Here is a 25,700-nt window from a genome sequence, read left to right on the forward strand (position 1 = left end):
TTTTTACGTGTTTCCGATGTTCAGATTCCGATGAAGAATAAACGAGGATGTCGTCAATGTAAACAACAACACACACATCTATGAGCTCTCTGAGGACATCGTTCATAAAATATTGAAAGGCGGCCGGGGCATTGCAAAGTCCGAAGGGCATGACCTGATATTCAAATAGCCCATACTTGGTGCGGAAGGCCGTCTTCCATTCATCGCCCTCTTTTACTCGTACCAAGTGGTAAGCTCCTCTAAGATCCAGCTTTGTATATATGCATGCTTTTCTGACTTGGTCCAGGAGTTCAGGGATCAAAGGTAACGGATATCTATTCTTAACGGTGATCTGGTTCAGGGAGCGATAATCTATACAAGTTCTAAGGTCTCCTTCCTTTTTCGGAACGAAGAACAAAGCTGAAGAAGCAGGGGACTTGGAAGGACGAATAAACCCATTTGCCAGGTATTGATCCAGGTATTGTCGAAGGTGAAGGTTCTCAGGCTCGGTGAGGGCATAAATTCTACTACAAGGAGGAGTAGATCCAGGTATCAGGTCTATCTGGCAGTCATAAGACCTATGAGGAGGTAGAGAGTTAGCCTGATCCTTCCGGAAAACATCTTGGTATTCTAGGTATTCGGGAGGTAACTGGGGAGTCTCTGAAGAAATTGCTGCCAGTGCAACACCAGGTGGAGGATGACAAGTAGAGACACATTCTGGAAACTGGACCGTTCTTGCTCGCCAATCGATCAGAGGATTGTGTTTCTCTAACCAAGGTATTCCTAGAATAATCTGAAACTGAGGGGCCTTGATCACATCGAACACGATCTTCTCTTGGTGTCCATCTTGACTTACTAGTGTCACTTCTTGAGTGGTATGCGTTACTGGCCCGGAGGCTATCTCCGTACCATCCACCGTAGTTATGACGTTCTTTACAGTCTTGGGACAAAGAGTTAGATTCATCCTCAAAACCATTTCATGATCCACATAATTGCCGATGGCACCGCTGTCGACGTAAGCTTCAATTGCATGTAATCGATCCGGATTATCAGGGCTAATGAGGACCATAGGTATCACGAAATGCGAGGTCACGGAACTGGTTTTCACGCTCGGCAAGAGGACCTCTATTCTTGTCGGGCGAGGTCGTTTCCCTGCTCAGAGTTTGTAACTTTGGTAACTGCAGCTCCTACTGCCTTCTTGGCAGGTTTCACCGGACAGTCTCGAAGGAAGTGCCCTGAGTTTCCGCAATAGAGGCATAATTGCAACTGTTTTCTCCTTTCTCGCTCCTTTTGTGTTAGAGGACCTTTCAGACCCCCTATTTGCATGGGTTCCCCGGAGTCTACTCCTTTGGAAGGAGTTGGCGGTTTGGAAAATACTCGAGCATCAAACTTGGAACTATCGGCCTTCCTGTTCTGCAGTCTGTGATCTATTTGAACGACTAAGTCTATATAGTCCGAACAATCTTGTGGGGGATTCACTACTTGGGCTAACACATCTTTGAGCTCTCCACATAGACCTCTATAAAACAGCGTAATCCTTTTGTCCTCAGGCTATTGAGTTTCCACTATCAGTCTGTTGAAAGACGCAATATAAGCCAAAAGGTCTTGATTACCTTGTCGCAACGAAAGAAGCTCATTGTCCAAGGCCTGCCCCTGTGAATGTCTTGCGAACAGTTTTTCCATACTGAGCTGAAAAGCTTGAAAATCATGGAGGACCGGATCATCTTGATTTACTAGAGGGATCGACCAGTCTGCCGCATTGCCACTAAGATACGAAAGCACGAAAGCTACTTTAGCTAGATCAGTTGGAAAGGCTGCTGGCCGGCATAAGAAATGCAACCGGCACTGATTGATAAATACTGCAAACCTCTTTGGGTCACCAGAAAATCGTTCGGGCGGAGCCAGAGGTACATTCCCAGGTAGGTTGATCTGTACTGGATTCATAGAGGATGTAGAAGGAAGATTCCCCACAGATGCGGGTAACGGGGTCTGTCCGGCTTGTGACTGTAGCAATTGTCTAGCGAGATCATCTGTTCGCTCCTTGGAAATAATCAGTTCCCTTCTTAGAGCGTTCGTTTCCTGACGGGCTGCATGCACTTCTGCCCTTAGTTCCCCTAGTAACTGGGCTAGCTGGTCGGTATCCGAGGTTTCCATAGCGCCTGGACGGGAGTTTTGTGGTAGGCTTTGCGTTCTGTAACGCTCACCTGATTCCCGTAGAGGCGCCGGTCTTGACTGGGCGTATACCGTATCTTCAAAGGTGATATGTAACACACGGCTGGCTCTTTGGGCTGGACCTCTGTGCACTGTATGTCTGACTCGAAGGGTAAGATGTCTGCAGATAGAAAATATGGGATTAATGAACTGGGTTATGGAATGTCTCTCTCTTCTTCCCTTTCTCTTCTCCTGTAGTACCCCAAAGTTTAACGCTCTCACCTTAGGTAAGTGAACGCCGTGCTCTCCATCTGCCTCGGGGCAGGGTGCTGTAACCAGTTTCTTCACTGGATAAGGGGAGCAGGCCTCTTGACTTCAGAGGACTGCCGTCCGTCGTTTACTGCACAAACGGTAAGTTTCGAGTAATTCTAATGTCTTTAAAGTCTTTAGTAATGATGTCTCTTGTTTTGCAGGGTTCCGGCGATGGCGGATGACAGGTTGAAGTGAGTTGAAGATGGAGCCCGTGTGATGAATAGAAGCGCCTGGAAGCACGTAAGTAAGCGCTTGTTGCCTGCTTCACGATGCGCTCTAACTGTCTTTTTATTTTGCAGGTACAAGTTCGGAGCGGCTGCAGGGTGCCGGAATACCCACTGGGTTAGATGTGGAAAGGAGTAATGGCACGTGAGTATTAAAGTTCCCCAGTGTCTTTAAACGCACCTTGTTTTGTCTTTCAGATGCGGATGCAGCGCCGAAGGCCTCCGGAGCGTGCAAAGAGTTGGTAAGCTTTTGTCTTTCAGATGCCGGAATGCAGTGTGAAGACCTCCGGAGCGCACGAGAGTAGGTAAGCCTTTGTCTTTCAGATGCCGGAATGCAGTGTGAAGACCTCTGGAGCGCACGAAGAGTAGGTAAGCCTTTGTCTTTCAGATGCCGGAATGCAGTGCGAGGTGTTGGTGACAGCCGATGGACCAGGTAAGTGAAGAGCTGTCACTGAAGACCGTAATGCTAACCTGTTCTTTCTTGTCTTTATAGGTGTTGCTGAATACTGGATTCAGGATGGTAAGCCTTTTTCCTTAGGCCCAGGATCAGATGCAGAAGACACGATGAGCGTTCTGCTGCAGAGAATGCAGAATAACGCAAAGCAAGATTCATCCATCGGGTGTGGTTTAAATAGCCTCCTGTAGTGCTTAGGTGTCTCCTTCCATAGCCACGCCTAGGTAAGAAAAGAGTTCCTGCTTTCCAGAAGAGTTCCAGTGTTCTGAACCTAGGGAGTGGCTCCTGCCCCACCCAACAGGAAAAGTAGTTCCAAACAGAAGAGGATCAGAGGCTCAACTGGCAGGCAAGTAAGCAGCATGGTCTGCTGCAGGTAAGTCCACCCAAGCATTATGAGCCCGGTGCTTCCAGCGCTGGGACTGGGCATATTTATGAGCCTGGTGCCACTGGCGCCAGGACTGGGTCCAAAAGGTCCCAATTGGGACTGGTTGGCACTCGGAACCTGGGTTATGGATCTGCTTCCAAGGGAGTTGGGAAAACCCTGACCTTTTGGAAGCAGAGATCATGACAGTACCCCCCTCAAGGCCCCTCCCAAACCGGGCTTCTCCGAGGGTTTTGGCTTGTCAGGAAATGTTCGGTGAAATCTTTTTATTAGGCGAGGAGCGTGGACATATTCAGCAGGTTCCCAGGATCTCTCTTGGGGGCCGTAGCCTTTTCAGTCAATTAGGTAAAATAGTTTAGATTTGGAGATCTTGGAGTCCAGAATGCTTTTGACTTCAAACTCGAGTTCTCCATCAACTAGGATAGGTTTTGGAGATTTAGTTAGTCGGGTTTGAGGTTGCACGGGTTTTAATAGAGAGACGTGGAAGACCGGATGTATCTTCATGTGCGGGGGCAAGTCCAACTTGACTGCTACTGGGTTTACTATGGTAGTGATGGAATAGGGACCAAGGTATCTTGGGTTGAATGTGCGTGGCCCTTTTAGAGGTAGATATTTGGTGGATAACCAGACTTGATCCCCTACTTGATATTGAGGGGCTTCCTTCCGATGTTGATCTGCTCCTTTCTTGTATTGTTCTTTAGCCCTTTGAAGGTGAGAAACAGCTTCCTTAAAGGCTTGGGTGATTGTAGAATGCAGGTAGTCTACTGCTGGTGTATCAAGATCTTGGAGGGGATCCAACTCTGAGGTTCGAGGGTGACTGCCGTACAAAAGAAAAAACAGGGTTTTCCCAGTTCCCGAATGGACAGAGTTATTGTAGGCATATTCGGCTATCCAAAGGATGTCTTTCCAAGTTTTTTCAGTTTGTTGCAGCATGCAGCGTAATACTGTTCCAGAGTTTGATTGGTCCTCTCGGTTTGTCCGTCGGTCTGAGGGTGGTGACTGGTCGATAGTCTCACATCAATTTGAGCAGACCGACAGCAACTTCGCCAAAAATGAGAAATAAATTGACTACCTCGATCCGAAATTAGAACCGAAGGAAAACCGTGCAGTCGGATGATGTTTTCGAGAAATTCTCGGGCCAGAGTTGCTGCTGTTGGCAAGCCTTTGAGCGGAATGAAATGCGCCATCTTGGAGAATAAGTCCACGATTACCAGAATCGTATTGTATCCGGAGCATGGAGGTAGATCGGTGATGAAGTCCATAGAAAGCGTATGCCAAGGGCGAGGTGGGATGTCAATAGGGCGTAAGAGGCCTGCTGGTCTTTCCTTTTGACTCTTGTTTTGGGCGCATACTCCACAGGACATTATAAAGTCTCTGATATCTTTTTTCCAAGACGGCCACCAGAAGTAGCGCTTTATTCTTTCATGAGGTCTTGGCCATACCGGGATGTCCTTCCATTAAAGAATCGTGATAACAAGAGATTACTTTTTTCTGTAAATCTGTGCTGGGTAGGTATAATCGTTCTTGGAAATACAATAAGTTGTCCTTTACTGCAAAGTCCTTTCCATGCAGATGCCAATTCTGTATGTCTGCTGGAGTTACAAGTTGTCTGGCTTTATCCTTAACTTCCTCTATGGATTGTGTGGCGATTACACCCAGAGTTCTTTGTTTGGGAATGATTGGTACAGGTTTAGGGTTGATCAAGTGTTCTTCCACTCCCATCCGAGAAAGGGCATCAGCTTTACCGTTTTTTGTACCAGGTCGATAGGTAATAATGAAGTCAAACTTGGCAAAGAATAATGCCCAACGGAGTTGTCTAGAGGATTGGGCTTTTGCGGTTTTCAAATATTGCAGGTTTCGGTGATCCGTAATCACAGTAACGGTGTGTCGGGCCCCCAGCAGATAATGCCGCCAAGCCTTAAAGGCAGACTTGATGGCCAGAAGTTCCTTGTCAGTAATCGTTTAATTGATTTCAGGAGGCGAGAATTTGCGGGACCAAAATGCCACGGGATGCAACTGATTGGTTACCGGGTCCTTTTGTGATAGAACTGCCCCCATGGCAAGGCTTGAAGCATCAGTTTCCACGATGTAGGGGAGTTCGGGGCGAGGGTGTTTTAAGATTGGTGCAGAGATAAATTTAGTCTTCAAATCCTGGAAAGCTTGTTCCGCCTCGGTAGACCATTCAAAACGTTTTTTTTTCTTTAACAAGGCAGTGATGGGCTGGACTATTCGAGAGAATTCGGGGATAAACCTGCGGTAAAAGTTAGCGAAGCCTAACATGCTTTGCACACCTTTTACGGAGGATGGTGATGGCCATTGAGAACTGCATCGACCTTCTTTGAATCCATACGCACTCCGCCAGGTGATAATATGAATCCCAAGAATTCAACTTCAGTCACGTTGAAAACACATTTTTCCAACTTAGTAAAAAAGTTTGTGTTGACGCAATCTTTCGAGGACCATTTTTACGTGTTTCCGATGTTCAGATTCCGATGAAGAATAAACGAGGATGTCGTCAATGTAAACAACAACACACACATCTATGAGCTCTCTGAGGACATCGTTCATAAAATATTGAAAGGCGGCCGGGGCATTGCAAAGTCCGAAGGGCATGACCTGATATTCAAATAGCCCATACTTGGTGCGGAAGGCCGTCTTCCATTCATCGCCCTCTTTTACTCGTACCAAGTGGTAAGCTCCTCTAAGATCCAGCTTTGTATATATGCATGCTTTTCTGACTTGGTCCAGGAGTTCAGGGATCAAAGGTAACGGATATCTATTCTTAACGGTGATCTGGTTCAGGGAGCGATAATCTATACAAGTTCTAAGGTCTCCTTCCTTTTTCGGAACGAAGAACAAAGCTGAAGAAGCAGGGGACTTGGAAGGACGAATAAACCCATTTGCCAGGTATTGATCCAGGTATTGTCGAAGGTGAAGGTTCTCAGGCTCGGTGAGGGCATAAATTCTACTACAAGGAGGAGTAGATCCAGGTATCAGGTCTATCTGGCAGTCATAAGACCTATGAGGAGGTAGAGAGTTAGCCTGATCCTTCCGGAAAACATCTTGGTATTCTAGGTATTCGGGAGGTAACTGGGGAGTCTCTGAAGAAATTGCTGCCAGTGCAACACCAGGTGGAGGATGACAAGTAGAGACACATTCTGGAAACTGGACCGTTCTTGCTCGCCAATCGATCAGAGGATTGTGTTTCTCTAACCAAGGTATTCCTAGAATAATCTGAAACTGAGGGGCCTTGATCACATCGAACACGATCTTCTCTTGGTGTCCATCTTGACTTACTAGTGTCACTTCTTGAGTGGTATGCGTTACTGGCCCGGAGGCTATCTCCGTACCATCCACCGTAGTTATGACGTTCTTTACAGTCTTGGGACAAAGAGTTAGATTCATCCTCAAAACCATTTCATGATCCACATAATTGCCGATGGCACCGCTGTCGACGTAAGCTTCAATTGCATGTAATCGATCCGGATTATCAGGGCTAATGAGGACCATAGGTATCACGAAATGCGAGGTCACGGAACTGGTTTTCACGCTCGGCAAGAGGACCTCTATTCTTGTCGGGCGAGGTCGTTTCCCTGCTCAGAGTTTGTAACTTTGGTAACTGCAGCTCCTACTGCCTTCTTGGCAGGTTTCACCGGACAGTCTCGAAGGAAGTGCCCTGAGTTTCCGCAATAGAGGCATAATTGCAACTGTTTTCTCCTTTCTCGCTCCTTTTGTGTTAGAGGACCTTTCAGACCCCCTATTTGCATGGGTTCCCCGGAGTCTACTCCTTTGGAAGGAGTTGGCGGTTTGGAAAATACTCGAGCATCAAACTTGGAACGATCGGCCTTCCTGTTCTGCAGTCTGTGATCTATTTGAACGACTAAGTCTATATAGTCCGAACAATCTTGTGGGGGATTCACTACTTGGGCTAACACATCTTTGAGCTCTCCACATAGACCTCTATAAAACAGCGTAATCCTTTTGTCCTCAGGCTATTGAGTTTCCACTATCAGTCTGTTGAAAGACGCAATATAAGCCAAAAGGTCTTGATTACCTTGTCGCAACGAAAGAAGCTCATTGTCCAAGGCCTGCCCCTGTGAATGTCTTGCGAACAGTTTTTCCATACTGAGCTGAAAAGCTTGAAAATCATGGAGGACCGGATCATCTTGATTTACTAGAGGGATCGACCAGTCTGCCGCATTGCCACTAAGGTACGAAAGCACGAAAGCTACTTTAGCTAGATCAGTTGGAAAGGCTGCTGGCCGGCATAAGAAATGCAACCGGCACTGATTGATAAATACTGCAAACCTCTTTGGGTCACCAGAAAATCATTCGGGCGGAGCCAGAGGTACATTCCCAGGTAGGTTGATCTGTACTGGATTCATAGAGGATGTAGAAGGAAGATTCCCCCCAGATGCGGGTAACGGGGTCTGTCCGGCTTGTGACTGTAGCAATTGTCTAGCGAGATCATCTGTTCGCTCCTTGGAAATAATCAGTTCCCTTCTTAGAGCGTTCGTTTCCTGACGGGCTGCATGCACTTCTGCCCTTAGTTCCCCTAGTAACTGGGCTAGCTGGTCGGTATCTGAGGTTTCCATAGCGCCTGGACGGGAGTTTTGTGGTAGGCTTTGCGTTCTGTAACGCTCACCTGATTCCCGTAGAGGCGCCGGTCTTGACTGGGCGTATACCGTATCTTCAAAGGTGATATGTAACACACGGCTGGCTCTTTGGGCTGGACCTCTGTGCACTGTATGTCTGACTCGAAGGGTAAGATGTCTGCAGATAGAAAATATGGGATTAATGAACTGGGTTATGGAATGTCTCTCTCTTCTTCCCTTTCTCTTCTCCTGTAGTACCCCAAAGTTTAACGCTCTCACCTTAGGTAAGTGAACGCCGTGCTCTCCATCTGCCTCGGGGCAGGGTGCTGTAACCAGTTTCTTCACTGGATAAGGGGAGCAGGCCTCTTGACTTCAGAGGACTGCCGTCCGTCGTTTACTGCACAAACGGTAAGTTTCGAGTAATTCTAATGTCTTTAAAGTCTTTAGTAATGATGTCTCTTGTTTTGCAGGGTTCCGGCGATGGCGGATGACAGGTTGAAGTGAGTTGAAGATGGAGCCCGTGTGATGAATAGAAGCGCCTGGAAGCACGTAAGTAAGCGCTTGTTGCCTGCTTCACGATGCGCTCTAACTGTCTTTTTATTTTGCAGGTACAAGTTCGGAGCGGCTGCAGGGTGCCGGAATACCCACTGGGTTAGATGTGGAAAGGAGTAATGGCACGTGAGTATTAAAGTTCCCCAGTGTCTTTAAACGCACCTTGTTTTGTCTTTCAGATGCGGATGCAGCGCCGAAGGCCTCCGGAGCGTGCAAAGAGTTGGTAAGCTTTTGTCTTTCAGATGCCGGAATGCAGTGTGAAGACCTCCGGAGCGCACGAGAGTAGGTAAGCCTTTGTCTTTCAGATGCCGGAATGCAGTGTGAAGACCTCCGGAGCGCACGAAGAGTAGGTAAGCCTTTGTCTTTCAGATGCCGGAATGCAGTGCGAGGTGTTGGTGACAGCCGATGGACCAGGTAAGTGAAGAGCTGTCACTGAAGACCGTAATGCTAACCTGTTCTTTCTTGTCTTTATAGGTGTTGCTGAATACTGGATTCAGGATGGTAAGCCTTTTTCCTTAGGCCCAGGATCAGATGCAGAAGACACGATGAGCGTTCTGCTGCAGAGAATGCAGAATAACGCAAAGCAAGATTCATCCATCGGGTGTGGTTTAAATAGCCTCCTGTAGTGCTTAGGTGTCTCCTTCCATAGCCACGCCTAGGTAAGAAAAGAGTTCCTGCTTTCCAGAAGAGTTCCAGTGTTCTGAACCTAGGGAGTGGCTCCTGCCCCACCCAACAGGAAAAGTAGTTCCAAACAGAAGAGGATCAGAGGCTCAACTGGCAGGCAAGTAAGCAGCATGGTCTGCTGCAGGTAAGTCCACCCAAGCATTATGAGCCCGGTGCTTCCAGCGCTGGGACTGGGCATATTTATGAGCCTGGTGCCACTGGCGCCAGGACTGGGTCCAAAAGGTCCCAATTGGGACTGGTTGGCACTCGGAACCTGGGTTATGGATCTGCTTCCAAGGGAGTTGGGAAAACCCTGACCTTTTGGAAGCAGAGATCATGACAGTACCCCCCTCAAGGCCCCTCCCAAACCGGGCTTCTCCGAGGGTTTTGGCTTGTCAGGAAATGTTCGGTGAAATCTTTTTATTAGGCGAGGAGCGTGGACATATTCAGCAGGTTCCCAGGATCTCTCTTGGGGGCCGTAGCCTTTTCAGTCAATTAGGTAAAATAGTTTAGATTTGGAGATCTTGGAGTCCAGAATGCTTTTGACTTCAAACTCGAGTTCTCCATCAACTAGGATAGGTTTTGGAGATTTAGTTAGTCGGGTTTGAGGTTGCACGGGTTTTAATAGAGAGACGTGGAAGACCGGATGTATCTTCATGTGCGGGGGCAAGTCCAACTTGACTGCTACTGGGTTTACTATGGTAGTGATGGAATAGGGACCAAGGTATCTTGGGTTGAATGTGCGTGGCCCTTTTAGAGGTAGATATTTGGTGGATAACCAGACTTGATCCCCTACTTGATATTGAGGGGCTTCCTTCCGATGTTGATCTGCTCCTTTCTTGTATTGTTCTTTAGCCCTTTGAAGGTGAGAAACAGCTTCCTTAAAGGCTTGGGTGATTGTAGAATGCAGGTAGTCTACTGCTGGTGTATCAAGATCTTGGAGGGGATCCAACTCTGAGGTTCGAGGGTGACTGCCGTACAAAAGAAAAAACAGGGTTTTCCCAGTTCCCGAATGGACAGAGTTATTGTAGGCATATTCGGCTATCCAAAGGATGTCTTTCCAAGTTTTTTCAGTTTGTTGCAGCATGCAGCGTAATACTGTTCCAGAGTTTGATTGGTCCTCTCGGTTTGTCCGTCGGTCTGAGGGTGGTGACTGGTCGATAGTCTCACATCAATTTGAGCAGACCGACAGCAACTTCGCCAAAAATGAGAAATAAATTGACTACCTCGATCCGAAATTAGAACCGAAGGAAAACCGTGCAGTCGGATGATGTTTTCGAGAAATTCTCGGGCCAGAGTTGCTGCTGTTGGCAAGCCTTTGAGCGGAATGAAATGCGCCATCTTGGAGAATAAGTCCACGATTACCAGAATCGTATTGTATCCGGAGCATGGAGGTAGATCGGTGATGAAGTCCATAGAAAGCGTATGCCAAGGGCGAGGTGGGATGTCAATAGGGCGTAAGAGGCCTGCTGGTCTTTCCTTTTGACTCTTGTTTTGGGCGCATACTCCACAGGACATTATAAAGTCTCTGATATCTTTTTTCCAAGACGGCCACCAGAAGTAGCGCTTTATTCTTTCATGAGGTCTTGGCCATACCGGGATGTCCTTCCATTAAAGAATCGTGATAACAAGAGATTACTTTTTTCTGTAAATCTGTGCTGGGTAGGTATAATCGTTCTTGGAAATACAATAAGTTGTCCTTTACTGCAAAGTCCTTTCCATGCAGATGCCAATTCTGTATGTCTGCTGGAGTTACAAGTTGTCTGGCTTTATCCTTAACTTCCTCTATGGATTGTGTGGCGATTACACCCAGAGTTCTTTGTTTGGGAATGATTGGTACAGGTTTAGGGTTGATCAAGTGTTCTTCCACTCCCATCCGAGAAAGGGCATCAGCTTTACCGTTTTTTGTACCAGGTCGATAGGTAATAATGAAGTCAAACTCGGCAAAGAATAATGCCCAACGGAGTTGTCTAGAGGATTGGGCTTTTGCGGTTTTCAAATATTGCAGGTTTCGGTGATCCGTAATCACAGTAACGGTGTGTCGGGCCCCCAGCAGATAATGCCGCCAAGCCTTAAAGGCAGACTTGATGGCCAGAAGTTCCTTGTCAGTAATCGTTTAATTAATTTCAGGAGGCGAGAATTTGCGGGACCAAAATGCCACGGGATGCAACTGATTGGTTACCGGGTCCTTTTGTGATAGAACTGCCCCCATGGCAAGGCTTGAAGCATCAGTTTCCACGATGTAGGGGAGTTCGGGGCGAGGGTGTTTTAAGATTGGTGCAGAGATAAATTTAGTCTTCAAATCCTGGAAAGCTTGTTCCGCCTCGGTAGACCATTCAAAACGTTTTTTTTTCTTTAACAAGGCAGTGATGGGCTGGACTATTCGAGAGAATTCGGGGATAAACCTGCGGTAAAAGTTAGCGAAGCCTAACATGCTTTGCACACCTTTTACGGAGGATGGTGATGGCCATTGAGAACTGCATCGACCTTCTTTGAATCCATACGCACTCCGCCAGGTGATAATATGAATCCCAAGAATTCAACTTCAGTCACGTTGAAAACACATTTTTCCAACTTAGTAAAAAAGTTTGTGTTGACGCAATCTTTCGAGGACCATTTTTACGTGTTTCCGATGTTCAGATTCCGATGAAGAATAAACGAGGATGTCGTCAATGTAAATAACAACACACACATCTATGAGCTCTCTGAGGACATCGTTCATAAAATATTGAAAGGCGGCCGGGGCATTGCAAAGTCCGAAGGGCATGACCTGATATTCAAATAGCCCATACTTGGTGCGGAAGGCCGTCTTCCATTCATCGCCCTCTTTTACTCGTACCAAGTGGTAAGCTCCTCTAAGATCCAGCTTTGTATATATGCATGCTTTTCTGACTTGGTCCAGGAGTTCAGGGATCAAAGGTAACGGATATCTATTCTTAACGGTGATCTGGTTCAGGGAGCGATAATCTATACAAGTTCTAAGGTCTCCTTCCTTTTTCGGAACGAAGAACAAAGCTGAAGAAGCAGGGGACTTGGAAGGACGAATAAACCCATTTGCCAGGTATTGATCCAGGTATTGTCGAAGGTGAAGGTTCTCAGGCTCGGTGAGGGCATAAATTCTACTACAAGGAGGAGTAGATCCAGGTATCAGGTCTATCTGGCAGTCATAAGACCTATGAGGAGGTAGAGAGTTAGCCTGATCCTTCCGGAAAACATCTTGGTATTCTAGGTATTCGGGAGGTAACTGGGGAGTCTCTGAAGAAATTGCTGCCAGTGCAACACCAGGTGGAGGATGACAAGTAGAGACACATTCTGGAAACTGGACCGTTCTTGCTCGCCAATCGATCAGAGGATTGTGTTTCTCTAACCAAGGTATTCCTAGAATAATCTGAAACTGAGGGGCCTTGATCACATCGAACACGATCTTCTCTTGGTGTCCATCTTGACTTACTAGTGTCACTTCTTGAGTGGTATGCGTTACTGGCCCGGAGGCTATCTCCGTACCATCCACCGTAGTTATGACGTTCTTTACAGTCTTGGGACAAAGAGTTAGATTCATCCTCAAAACCATTTCATGATCCACATAATTGCCGATGGCACCGCTGTCGACGTAAGCTTCAATTGCATGTAATCGATCCGGATTATCAGGGCTAATGAGGACCATAGGTATCACGAAATGCGAGGTCACGGAACTGGTTTTCACGCTCGGCAAGAGGACCTCTATTCTTGTCGGGCGAGGTCGTTTCCCTGCTCAGAGTTTGTAACTTTGGTAACTGCAGCTCCTACTGCCTTCTTGGCAGGTTTCACCGGACAGTCTCGAAGGAAGTGCCCTGAGTTTCCGCAATAGAGGCATAATTGCAACTGTTTTCTCCTTTCTCGCTCCTTTTGTGTTAGAGGACCTTTCAGACCCCCTATTTGCATGGATTCCCCGGAGTCTACTCCTTTGGAAGGAGTTGGCGGTTTGGAAAATACTCGAGCATCAAACTTGGAACGATCGGCCTTCCTGTTCTGCAGTCTGTGATCTATTTGAACGACTAAGTCTATATAGTCCGAACAATCTTGTGGGGGATTCACTACTTGGGCTAACACATCTTTGAGCTCTCCACATAGACCTCTATAAAACAGCGTAATCCTTTTGTCCTCAGGCTACTGAGTTTCCACTATCAGTCTGTTGAAAGACGCAATATAAGCCAAAAGGTCTTGATTACCTTGTCGCAACGAAAGAAGCTCATTGTCCAAGGCCTGCCCCTGTGAATGTCTTGCGAACAGTTTTTCCATACTGAGCTGAAAAGCTTGAAAATCATGGAGGACCGGATCATCTTGATTTACTAGAGGGATTGACCAGTCTGCCGCATTGCCACTAAGGTACGAAAGCACGAAAGCTACTTTAGCTAGATCAGTTGGAAAGGCTGCTGGCCGGCATAAGAAATGCAACCGGCACTGATTGATAAATACTGCAAACCTCTTTGGGTCACCAGAAAATCATTCGGGCGGAGCCAGAGGTACATTCCCAGGTAGGTTGATCTGTACTGGATTCATAGAGGATGTAGAAGGAAGATTCCCCCCAGATGCGGGTAACGGGGTCTGTCCGGCTTGTGACTGTAGCAATTGTCTAGCGAGATCATCTGTTCGCTCCTTGGAAATAATCAGTTCCCTTCTTAGAGCGTTCGTTTCCTGACGGGCTGCATGCACTTCTGCCCTTAGTTCCCCTAGTAACTGGGCTAGCTGGTCGGTATCCGAGGTTTCCATAGCGCCTGGACGGGAGTTTTGTGGTAGGCTTTGCGTTCTGTAACGCTCACCTGATTCCCGTAGAGGCGCCGGTCTTGACTGGGCGTATACCGTATCTTCAAAGGTGATATGTAACACACGGCTGGCTCTTTGGGCTGGACCTCTGTGCACTGTATGTCTGACTCGAAGGGTAAGATGTCTGCAGATAGAAAATATGGGATTAATGAACTGGGTTATGGAATGTCTCTCTCTTCTTCCCTTTCTCTTCTCCTGTAGTACCCCAAAGTTTAACGCTCTCACCTTAGGTAAGTGAACGCCGTGCTCTCCATCTGCCTCGGGGCAGGGTGCTGTAACCAGTTTCTTCACTGGATAAGGGGAGCAGGCCTCTTGACTTCAGAGGACTGCCGTCCGTCGTTTACTGCACAAACGGTAAGTTTCGAGTAATTCTAATGTCTTTAAAGTCTTTAGTAATGATGTCTCTTGTTTTGCAGGGTTCCGGCGATGGCGGATGACGGGTTGAAGTGAGTTGAAGATGGAGCCCGTGTGATGAATAGAAGCGCCTGGAAGCACGTAAGTAAGCGCTTGTTGCCTGCTTCACGATGCGCTCTAACTGTCTTTTTATTTTGCAGGTACAAGTTCGGAGCGGCTGCAGGGTGCCGGAATACCCACTGGGTTAGATGTGGAAAGGAGTAATGGCACGTGAGTATTAAAGTTCCCCAGTGTCTTTAAACGCACCTTGTTTTGTCTTTCAGATGCGGATGCAGCGCCGAAGGCCTCCGGAGCGTGCAAAGAGTTGGTAAGCTTTTGTCTTTCAGATGCCGGAATGCAGTGTGAAGACCTCCGGAGCGCACGAGAGTAGGTAAGCCTTTGTCTTTCAGATGCCGGAATGCAGTGTGAAGACCTCCGGAGCGCACGAAGAGTAGGTAAGCCTTTGTCTTTCAGATGCCGGAATGCAGTGCGAGGTGTTGGTGACAGCCGCTGGACCAGGTAAGTGAAGAGCTGTCACTGAAGACCGTAATGCTAACCTGTTCTTTCTTGTCTTTATAGGTGTTGCTGAAGACTGGATTCAGGATGGTAAGCCTTTTTCCTTAGGCCCAGGATCAGATGCAGAAGACACGATGAGCGTTCTGCTGCAGAGAATGCAGAATAACGCAAAGCAAGATTCATCCATCGGGTGTGGTTTAAATAGCCTCCTGTAGTGCTTAGGTGTCTTCTTCCACAGCCACGCCTAGGTAAGAAAAGAGTTCCTGCTTTCCAGAAGAGTTCCAGTGTTCTGAACCTAGGGAGTGGCTCCTGCCCCACCCAACAGGAAAAGTAGTTCCAAACAGAAGAGGATCAGAGGCTCAACTGGCAGGCAAGTAAGCAGCATGGTCTGCTGCAGGTAAGTCCACCCAAGCATTATGAGCCCGGCGCTTCCAGCGCTGGGACTGGGCATATTTATGAGCCTGGTGCCACTGGCGCCAGGACTGGGTCCAAAAGGTCCCAATTGGGACTGGTTGGAACTCGGAACCTGGGTTATGGATCTGCTTCCAAGGGAGTTGGGAAAACCCTGACCTTTTGGAAGCAGAGATCATGACACAGACCTCCAGGTGGGACAAACAGAAAAAAAGCTGTCCTTCCTGAAACAGAAGTACATGGAAAAAGTGGAAAAGGCAGATGAAATATTAGCTTGGAGGCTCCGGGAGCTCAGAAATAGTAGGAGGGTTAATTCCATCCGTCCACCGGGAGGGGAGTCAACGGCAAGAGACAATAAAATAGCTGAACACTTTTGGCAGTATTATGAGCGCCTGTACTGCTCGGAATACGCAGGGGACGGAACCGAGATCGACAACTTCTTGGACTCCCTCCCGATTCCCGGCCTCTCACCCGAAAAGGCAGATATACTAGATCTCCCCGTATCCCCAGAGGTGATAATAGATACCATATCCTCCCTGAAGAGTGGAACAGCCCCAGGCGACGATGGGTTCACAGTCAAGTTTTATAAGACCTATCGGTCAACGCTAGCCCCGTTTATGGCCAAAATGTTTAACTCAGCACTTGATCAGGGCACCCTCCCACCCTCGATGATGTCAGCATTGATGGTAGTAATCCCCAAAGAGGGGAAGGACCCTTCCCAGTGTCACTCATATCGCCCCATTTCCCTTCTTAACGTGGATGTTAAGATCCTGGCCAAACTCCTGGCGAACAGACTGGCGAAGCTCCTCCCCTCACTAATACATGGAGATCAGGTAGGGTTCATTCCGGGACGCCAGGGTTCCGATAACATACGGAAGACCCTAGGCCTCATGCATGAGGCTTCGAGGCAGGGGGTAGAGGGCTACTTGCTTGCTTTAGACTCTGAAAAGGCCTTCGACCGAGTCGAGTGGCCTTATATGGGTAGAGTTCTCCAGAAAATGGGCCTCGGGGAGAATTTTTGTAGGTGGGTCGCGACACTATATAATAGCCCCACGGCAAGAGTCTTGGTCAATGGTGGCACGTCGGAACCCCTGGCCTTATCTAGAGGAACCCGGCAAGGCTGTCCTCTTTCCCCCCTCCTATACGCTCTGGCAATGGAGCCCCTGGCCATAGCGATCAGAGCGGACCAGGAAATTACAGGGATACGTTGTGGCGATTGCGACTTTAAACTTTCCCTATTTGCCGATGATATTTTGGGTTATCTAACCAACCTCCAGGTCTCACTACCTAGATTATTCGATCTTATGAACTTCTATGGGGCCTTCTCGGGGCTTAGGATAAATGCCTCCAAGTCTAGTATTATGTCTATGGGGCCCGGGGACCAAGACATTGGGGATCGCTCTGAATTATTGGGAGTGAGAATAGAACGAGTGTCCACTAGGTGCCTAGGCACCTGCGTTCCTAGGAACCTTTCGCTACTATATCAGTTTAACTTCCCGGAGATTTTGGCCAAGATTAGCAGCAATCTCAAACGCTGGGCGCCTCTTACACTCTCTTGGTTTGGGCGTATGGTAACGGTTAAAATGAACATCTTACCTCGCTTATTGTATCTTTTTGCAGCCCTCCCTGTGGTCATTCCTGAATCCTTCTTCGAGGTTTTACATGCCCGAGTCCTCCAGTTTATATGGGACGGGAGGAGAGCAAGAGTCAAATTCTCCACCTTGACCCTTCCAAAGTCTCACGGTGGATTCGCCCTTCCTGACTTTAGACTATACTATAAAGCAGCTCAGTTCCGGGTGATGTTGGAGCACATGAGAGAGGATATGAGGACATATTGGACATACATTGAGGATATCCATACCCACCCGAAAAAAGTTAGAGATCTACTTTGGGCCTCCCCTAAAACCATCCCCTCTCATCTTAGAGTGCACCCCACACTAGCGGTCTTATGGGCAGTCTGGAAACCGAATAAAGATAACAAAATGCTGTCATCCTGGCCGTCCCCTTTAACATCGTTATGGGGTCCCCCTATCAATCTAGACACCAGAGGCTTCTGCGACACTCAAGCATGGTCAGACATTGGTCTGGAGAGGGTTTCCCAACTCTCCCTCAAGGAGGGCTTCATAGATTATGAACAATTGACCGAAGCACTGGGTGACAAACCACCCTCGATCTTTGAGTACTTGCGTTTGAAGGGTATTCTGACCCACCCTCGGTGGGCTGACATCCTAAATCGCCCCCTAACCCCCTTTGAAGAGGTAATATCTAAAAGTGTCTCTCGGAAGGGCTCTCTGTCTAAGTTTTATAGTACTCTGATAACGGCTAATTTGGAGGGTAGGCAACCTTTCAAACAAATCTGGGAAGAAAGGCTGGGCATGCCGTTGGATGACCACACATGGAGGGCAATTTTCAAAACTATATTTACCGGTACTCTGTACACCGCAGCCATGGAGCACAGCTTCAAGATTCTCCATTCCTGGCATCGCCCCCCGGCCTCCCTGTCCAGAATGTTCGCAGAAGTATCCCCCTACTGTCCTAGGTTATGTCACCAAAGGGGCACATGGTTCCAAATGTGGTGGGGATTTCCGGTTATTCAGGTGTACTGGTCGGAGCTTCTCAGCTGGATTAAGGATATAGAAGGGTTCAGTCCATCGCTACTCCCTCTAGAAATCCTCCTGGGTACCCCCATGCCGGAAACGGAACAGAGTGCATTCCTGAGGGTCATCGGGGCCATGCTGAGGGCGGGGAGGCTAGCATTGGCCCAAAAATGGAAAAGCGCTTTAGCACCAACCAAGGAGGAATGGCTTTGTAAACTAAGGGTGATTTTTACGTATGAAAAGCTTACAGCAGTGAAAAATAACAAAGTCTCGGATTTCACACAGGAATGGACCACAGTTCTCCTCCATGCCGAATGTGTCTCAATGCGTCTGTAAAAATATGCTTTATTATGTATGCTCTGGGCTTATCCCAGCACCGGCCCTAGAAATGGAGATTGACCATCATTTTGCTCTGAATCACGCTGATCCCACGATGTCAAATTGTATAACAATGCATACAACGATGTTTGAAAGTTCTCTCTGCAGCTTCTATAACCCGCAAAACCCCCAAAACTTGGTATGTTGCAAAGTTGGGGGGGTGGGGAGGGTAGGGGGTGGTGGAATGGGATTAAAAGATAAAAACGTTGACATCATTGTCTGTAAGCCTATTGTATGGTTGGTGGGGATTGCCGTTGCACCCTACCTTGTATGTACAATGTCAATAAAAATATAGTAAAAAAAAAAAAAGATCACTTACCCTTTTTTAAGGATCGGTTGTATGTACCCACCAAGGACTTACAACAACAAATAGTTTCAGGTTATCATGATTCCCTGATCGAAGGGCACCCTGGAATCACCAAGACTCTAGCCAAGGTAAAAAAGAAATTCTGGTGGCCTGCCTGGCGTAAGGATGTCATCCAATATATTCAGTCCTGCGGAGTCTGTGCGCAAAACAAGTCGCAAAAACAAAAACCATCCGGTCTTCTGCAACCTTTGGACATTCCTCCCACTCCATGGCACACTCTTTCCCTCGACTTCATCACTGACCTACCTCCCAGCCAAGGGTTTAACACCATCCTCGTAGTCGTGGACTTATTCTCAAAAATGGCACATTTTATTTCACTCAAGGGCCTCCCTGACGCATCTACAATAGCCAAAGTGTTCCTGGATGGTATTGTCAAACTACATGGCTTTCCATCAGTCCTGATCTCCGACCGAGGTAGTCAGTTTGTCTCCAACTTCTGGAGAAAGTGTTGCGCAATCGCACAAATTGACATCCGGCTATCAACCAGCCATCACCCTCAAACAGACGGTCAAACCGAGAGGACCAACCAGACCCTCAAACAATACCTACGGTGCATGTTGCATCAGGAACTAAGAGACTGGAAAGATTTACTTTGGATAGCTGAGTACGCATATAATAATTCCTTGCATTCAAGTACTGGACAAACACTCTTTTATACCCTTTATGGTAGACATCCACGTACCTCAGAGCTGGATCTCCCAACCAGTTTGGAAATGCCAGCAATAAAAACTCTTCACACCAACATCACTCAAGCTTTCAGAAGGGCCAAAGAACATCTTACTCATGCCAAAGAAAATCAAAAGCAATTTTCTGACCAACAACGGAAAAAGGCCCCTGACTATCAGGTAGGAGACAAGGTCTGGCTGGCTGCCAAATTTGTACCTATTAAAGGAACCCGGACCTTTCAACCCAGGTACTTAGGGCCTTACACCATCAAAGCAATTATTAATCCGGCGGCCGTCAAATTGGATTTACCAGCTAACCTACAAATCCATCCGGTATTCCACGTGTCCTTTCTAAAACCGATGCAGCCTGGTACACGGATTGGGACACCACCAAAACCCATACTTATTGACGGGGAACCAGAATTCGAAGTCGGAAGCATCTTGGACTCCAAGTACTTAAGGGGCAAGCTTTACTATCTAGTGGTTTGGAAAGGATTCGGACCCCAAGATAGGTCCTGGGAACCTTGTGGGAACATTCATTCACCACGTCTGCTAAAAAAATACCATTGAAACTTCCCAACTAAGCCTGGGCTGGACACAAGGAACACCTTGAGAGGGGCTTTGGGGGGGGAGTGCTGTCACGACCCATATCAAAAACCCCCCCTGGCCACCCCATGGGCCAGGAGGGGCCTTGGATCGGGTCTCAAACAAACTCAGGCATCCTTTGCTGAAGCCCTCTTGGGGCCAGTCCTGGCGACGTTGGCACCAGGCTCATACTTCGTGAGGACTTGTGTTTTGGGACTACTTTATTTCCAGTGCCAGCCAACATAGAGGCACCCACATAGCTTGGTTCCCTTCGAACCAAGCTATGCGGTATAGTGTTTTGGGTGTAGTAGCCTAGGAACTACTTTACCTGGACTACTTTTCTGAAGCTATTTAAACCACACCCGACTTGAAGAACACGCTTCGCGTTACTTTGCAATCCTGCAACGTGACGCTCATCGTGTTCAGCTGCACCTGCGACCCTCGGAAGAACAGCATCCGAAAAACAAAAGGACATCGTTAATAGCAGCAGCTTACCTGTGATTCCACCGCTAGCTGCCCTCCGCTCCTGCAAACAGCATCCAAGGAACAGCGAACCTTCCGGACCGACGGATCTGCAAAAACGAGAGAAACAGGACATTAGACATTTTACAATTGTGCCGGCAGCTTACCTCACGAGTCGCCCATCGACCAGCATCGCCTTTGGACTTCTTGCTCCGGGTGAGCACCGCAACCTACGGGAACAAAAGACAACAGGTTAGCAAAGTCAAGGCATCATAGCGTTGCGCATAGCGCCTACTTACCGCATCAAGGCGCTCTCGAAGCACCATCACCTACCGGCGAGTCCCAACTCAGCCAACGTTCCACAGCGAACTTCCGCGCACCTAAGGAGAGAGAAAAGACATTACTTAAACCCAAGAAAGGCATACAAGTATAACAGTAATAAGACCTACCTGAAAGACTCTAAAGGGCCTGCATCAGTGAAGTAACTAGATCGCACTCGCCTAAAAAGAACAACGCACCCCTGTCAAGAAGGCAGGATGGACAGCATGCCAAAACCCATAACAAGGTGAGGAAAGGTCCGAGGAGGGGCTGCAGGCATATGGGGTGTTGGGAGGCTCTTACCGCAGTTGCCCATTCTTGAACATTGCCCACCTGTATTCTAGGCAGAACTTCTCCGCTGATCATACCTGGGAGCGGCTGAGAAGGATACCAGAGTCCCCACAGCTGGGTGGCGTCCCCGTGGATACCAGGTGAGCGTAACAAGTACCTGATAATGTGGAGAAACAGGACTGGAGATGGCTTGCCCTAACTTTGCGAGAGCCTATCAATACTCTCCAAAAACTAGGGAAGCCCCTCTAGTGACTGACAAGCGAATTTTGAAATTATTGAGCTGGAATTCAAGAGGATCATTTAACCTGCTACATAATTCGAGCCTCATGAGGGAACTTGCTCAATATGACCTACCTTGCATTCAAGAAACTTGGTCAAGGGTTCCTTATGCTGGGAGGGATTTACGGTTTCCTCATTATGTGCACAAGGGGGTATGAGAGGCTGTCCAAAAGGCGGCCTCATAATTGCTGTAAAAAGCGATTTGAACCCTAAAATTACAGGTGAATGGGCATTTTCTTTCCACTTTTTAGCGGTGGGTTTTACACTGTTGTTTAATGCCAGGGAAACACCCTTCTTGTTTGTAAACATATATTGGAGCCTGGTAGAACATTCAGATCATCAATTGTGGTTGGAATTATGCAACCTGGGGTCCTTATTGGAAAGTCGGTTGTTAATGAATGCAGGGGGGTATATTGTGATTGCTGGGGACCTTCATGCTGATATTTATGAGGACTCTTTAATTGGGGATATCCTTATCAGCAACGTGGAGGAACCTTCTATAGCAGGTGAACATTTGAAGTGCAGGGGGAGAATTTCGACTCATTTCTCTGAGGTCTGGGGTCTGGAAATACTTGCCAACCACCTCCCCACCTGGAAAGCTAGAGGATATAATTCCATAATTGATTACATCATATGTTCAGTGGGTCTGTTTAACTGCAAAGGTAAACTCAATATTATCGAAACTAACCTCAGTGATCACTGTATGCTTGCCCTGGAAATAAGTACTACTGTACCAAATGATCCTAAAACTGTGTTTAATTATAACTTGAATGTTAACTGTGCTGGGAATAGAATCAAATGGACGGGGAAAAAAACTAGTCGTTTTACTGCTACCATGATTGAAGACCACGAGACCTTTTCCGACCATCAGAGGGATGAGACATACTCGGCCCTTAAATTTACAGATTACATAAGTTGCTCCCTTGCAAAAATGGAGGTTTCTTATGTTACTACAAAAATGGGTGTTAAGCGAAAGTCCCACAATTTTGATATGGAAGTAAGGGACAAATAGCGTATGATGAGGAAAGAGATCAGACAGACAAGGAAAGATGGGTATACGCTCTTAGATACAATGGCCATGTGTAAGAAAATCAAGCAAGGATATAAAAATTGGTCCATACAACATCGCACTATTAGAATCCAGAGATATGAAACTCCTTAAGGGGAGCCAATTCAATGAATTTTTGGAATTTAATTAACAATCTGGATAAATCACAGAAAGTGTCACTTTTGAACCCTATCAATGAATCAACGTGGTTGGGGCATTTTGCAAATTTGTATCACACCAAAAATAATGAAGTACCTGTAACATGGAAGTATGAATCGAAATGTCTGTTGAACTTTAACATGTGGGACACCAAAAACTCTATTATTAAATCCAAAAATTCTAGGGCACCAGGGCCAAATAATTTATCTAACAAAATCTTTAAGTGTGACCCCGAAATATGGGCAAAAATATTTACCCTTCTCTTTAATAATATATTAGTAACCAAAATTATCCCGTGGTCCTGGAGGGTATCAATCATTATCCCTTTTTTTAAGAAGGGATCTCGCCTATGTCCCACAAGCTACAGGCCAATAGCCATTGCCGACCCAGAATCAAAATTGTTCTCATCGTTGGTTCTAAGAGACATCCAAAAGTGGATGGTGGAAAAACAAATCTTAAATATGAGACAAATTGCTTTTAGAAAAAACATGGGTACTGAGTGCGGTGGGTTGATGCTGAATTGTCTGAGAGCAGAAGCAATGAAGAAAGGTGCTACCTCTGTCTTTATCAATGGACCTAAGCTCCGCTTTCGACCTGGTGGACAGAACCATTCTGTGGCAGAGACTGAGAGCATTGAATATGCACGCGATTTTGTTAGATATAGTCAGGGCTATTTACTCACAGACAGGGTTGAAGGTTAGATTAGATTCAGAGGGTACTCTCTCTGTCAAACTTATCATACATAATGGTCTTCGCCAAGGTTGCAGATTGGCCCCTACAATCTACAACCTTTATGTGAGTGGGGCGAACTTGGCTCTGTCTAATAAGGGCCTAGTGTCCCCCAGACTTTTGAATACTCGCCTAGCCTGGTTAGCGTATGCTGACGATTTTCTCCTTATGGACAGCACCAAGGTTGGTCTTCAAAGAATGCTTACAGCCTTTGAAGGTTTTATTACTTCTATAGCATTGAGGATCAACCCAGCTAAAACGGTGATAGTCCATTTAGGAAGGAAAAATAAGAAGCTAAACATGTTATCTTGGTCATGTGGTACCAGCCGACTTAAAGCTCAGTCTGAGTTCAAATACCTGGGTTTTGTAATTTCAGGCTCCAATTCAAGATCCTTGTTTAGGACACAACTGAAACTTAAAGCAGACATTGCCATTCGCCAAATGCTCGCCTTAGATTCTAAATTTGGCAAATTTACAATGATTCCTTTGAGAGAATTCTCTATAAAAAAAGTTATCCCCCTATTAACATACAGAGCTGAATTACAACCTATAAGTTGCCAGGGGGACTGGTCCTTTATAGAGAGTTATATTTGGAAATCAGTCCTGTTTTTTATACTGAAATGTATTCATTTTCACCTAATCAAGTATGAATTTGGTTTTAACTCTCTTCAGGCTCTGGTGACCTGGAAAAGATTGATGTTATGGAGGAAATGTAAGTCCACAGAGACCAACTCATTCTATTCTCTTGCAGGCAGGGATCCGGAAAATCCATTTATAGTAGCACCGAATGATGAAACTTTAAAAAGCCTGAAGCATCTAGGTATGTCAGTCATCTCACTTATGAATAAACCCTCTAGGGTTAAAGACAGTGGGTTTCGACTGGTTAAATACAAAGAATGGTATACTGAATTCAAAACTGTATTATCAAGTGTGCGTCTTGAATAAATGGTTCCCGGTCATGGAAAGCTACTTGTTAAAGTGTCCAAACGAAAGAATTAGAAATGATTTTATGCATTCTAGGTTCAATGTAATTCCTACAAATCAGATTAACTCTATCAGACTGACTGTACAAGGCTCCTGGTCATGGTGCAGATTTTGTTGTATAGAGGGTATGGTTGAAAACTTGAAACATATACTATTGGTTTGTCCGGCCCTCAGGGAGAAAAGACTTTTATACTTTGGACAATATGTACCTAACACTGCCTATGTTGATAGAGAATTTATCTGGTTTAAAATGTTACATAATAGTAAAGGGAATTTAAATATCAGCGTTGCAACATTTCTAAGAAATATTTGCGCTCTGTTTTAAGGTTCTGAAACTGAGTTTAATTGTCTATATAAGTGATACGATTGTTTTATTTGATGGTAATTATTGTTTATGTCTAACTGATGTTTTATGTTTTATTTGGATTAATTCTTATTCTGTAATTGTATATGTGAAATGATGATTTCTTTCTATACATTTTGTAAAGGTTTTTACAAACCAAAACAAACAAAGATTCAAAAAAAGATTAAAAGAAATTATACTGAACAATTCTGCTCTAGTGAGGGTTACGTAGACATATGTCTTGGTTATAGTGGGATCTTTGCTTAGGTCTGCGTTTGCTGTAACAACGGGCACACATTCCCTCAGGGGTGCCATCAGTTGGATCCCTGGGAGAAATACTTTTAATAATTCTCTGAACAATCTACGTGTCCTAAGATCTTCAACTTCCCAGTTAGCGTTATAAGATTGTAATTCGGCCTTGCACTCTCTCACTTTCTTACAAACTTCCTCCTGCCCACCTGTTTCACATTCCGATCCTATCTTGTTCAGAAGTCCTTCCAGACATACCAGACGGGTCGCCACGCTATGGGTGACAAGTGTGTCCGTCCAGTAGTCTAACTTCCCTTGCTCACTTTCATTAAATATCTTTTTAACCAAAGCGTCGGCAGTCGGTTTGGCTTCCCATAGGGCCTGCTTCCTTCTTCCAATTTCCTGTTCCTCCCCTATTAGTTGGTCATCGTAATCTTTCATGGCCTTTGTTACCTGGTCAATTATCTGATTGTATTTATCCCATAGGGCTGTCCGATCTCTCTCGGTGCCAATGCTCTGATACATTTCATACAACCCTTTGGGCCACTGACACCTAGCCTCATCCCTGAACCACAGAGTGACAAGGTTAAAATGCAACTTCATCAACTGTCGAAATTCCCTTTTTTGGCAGGTATATAGCTTCTGCTTGACCCCTGCCTTTGGGTCGGTAAACAAATTGTGTGTGATGTTTTCTAAGCGGGCAAATTCTTCCTGTGTAAAGGCAGGAAATCTGGCTAGGTTCCCTATTTCCTCTTCCTCAGTACTACTTGGATCCATAGTGCCGGTCTGGGTACCATATGGATATGCAGGG

The sequence above is a fragment of the Ambystoma mexicanum genome, chromosome 9 (genome assembly GCF_040938575.1).
Source record: "Ambystoma mexicanum isolate Mex_15411 chromosome 9, UKY_AmexF1_1, whole genome shotgun sequence".
NCBI lineage: Eukaryota > Metazoa > Chordata > Amphibia > Caudata > Ambystomatidae > Ambystoma > Ambystoma mexicanum.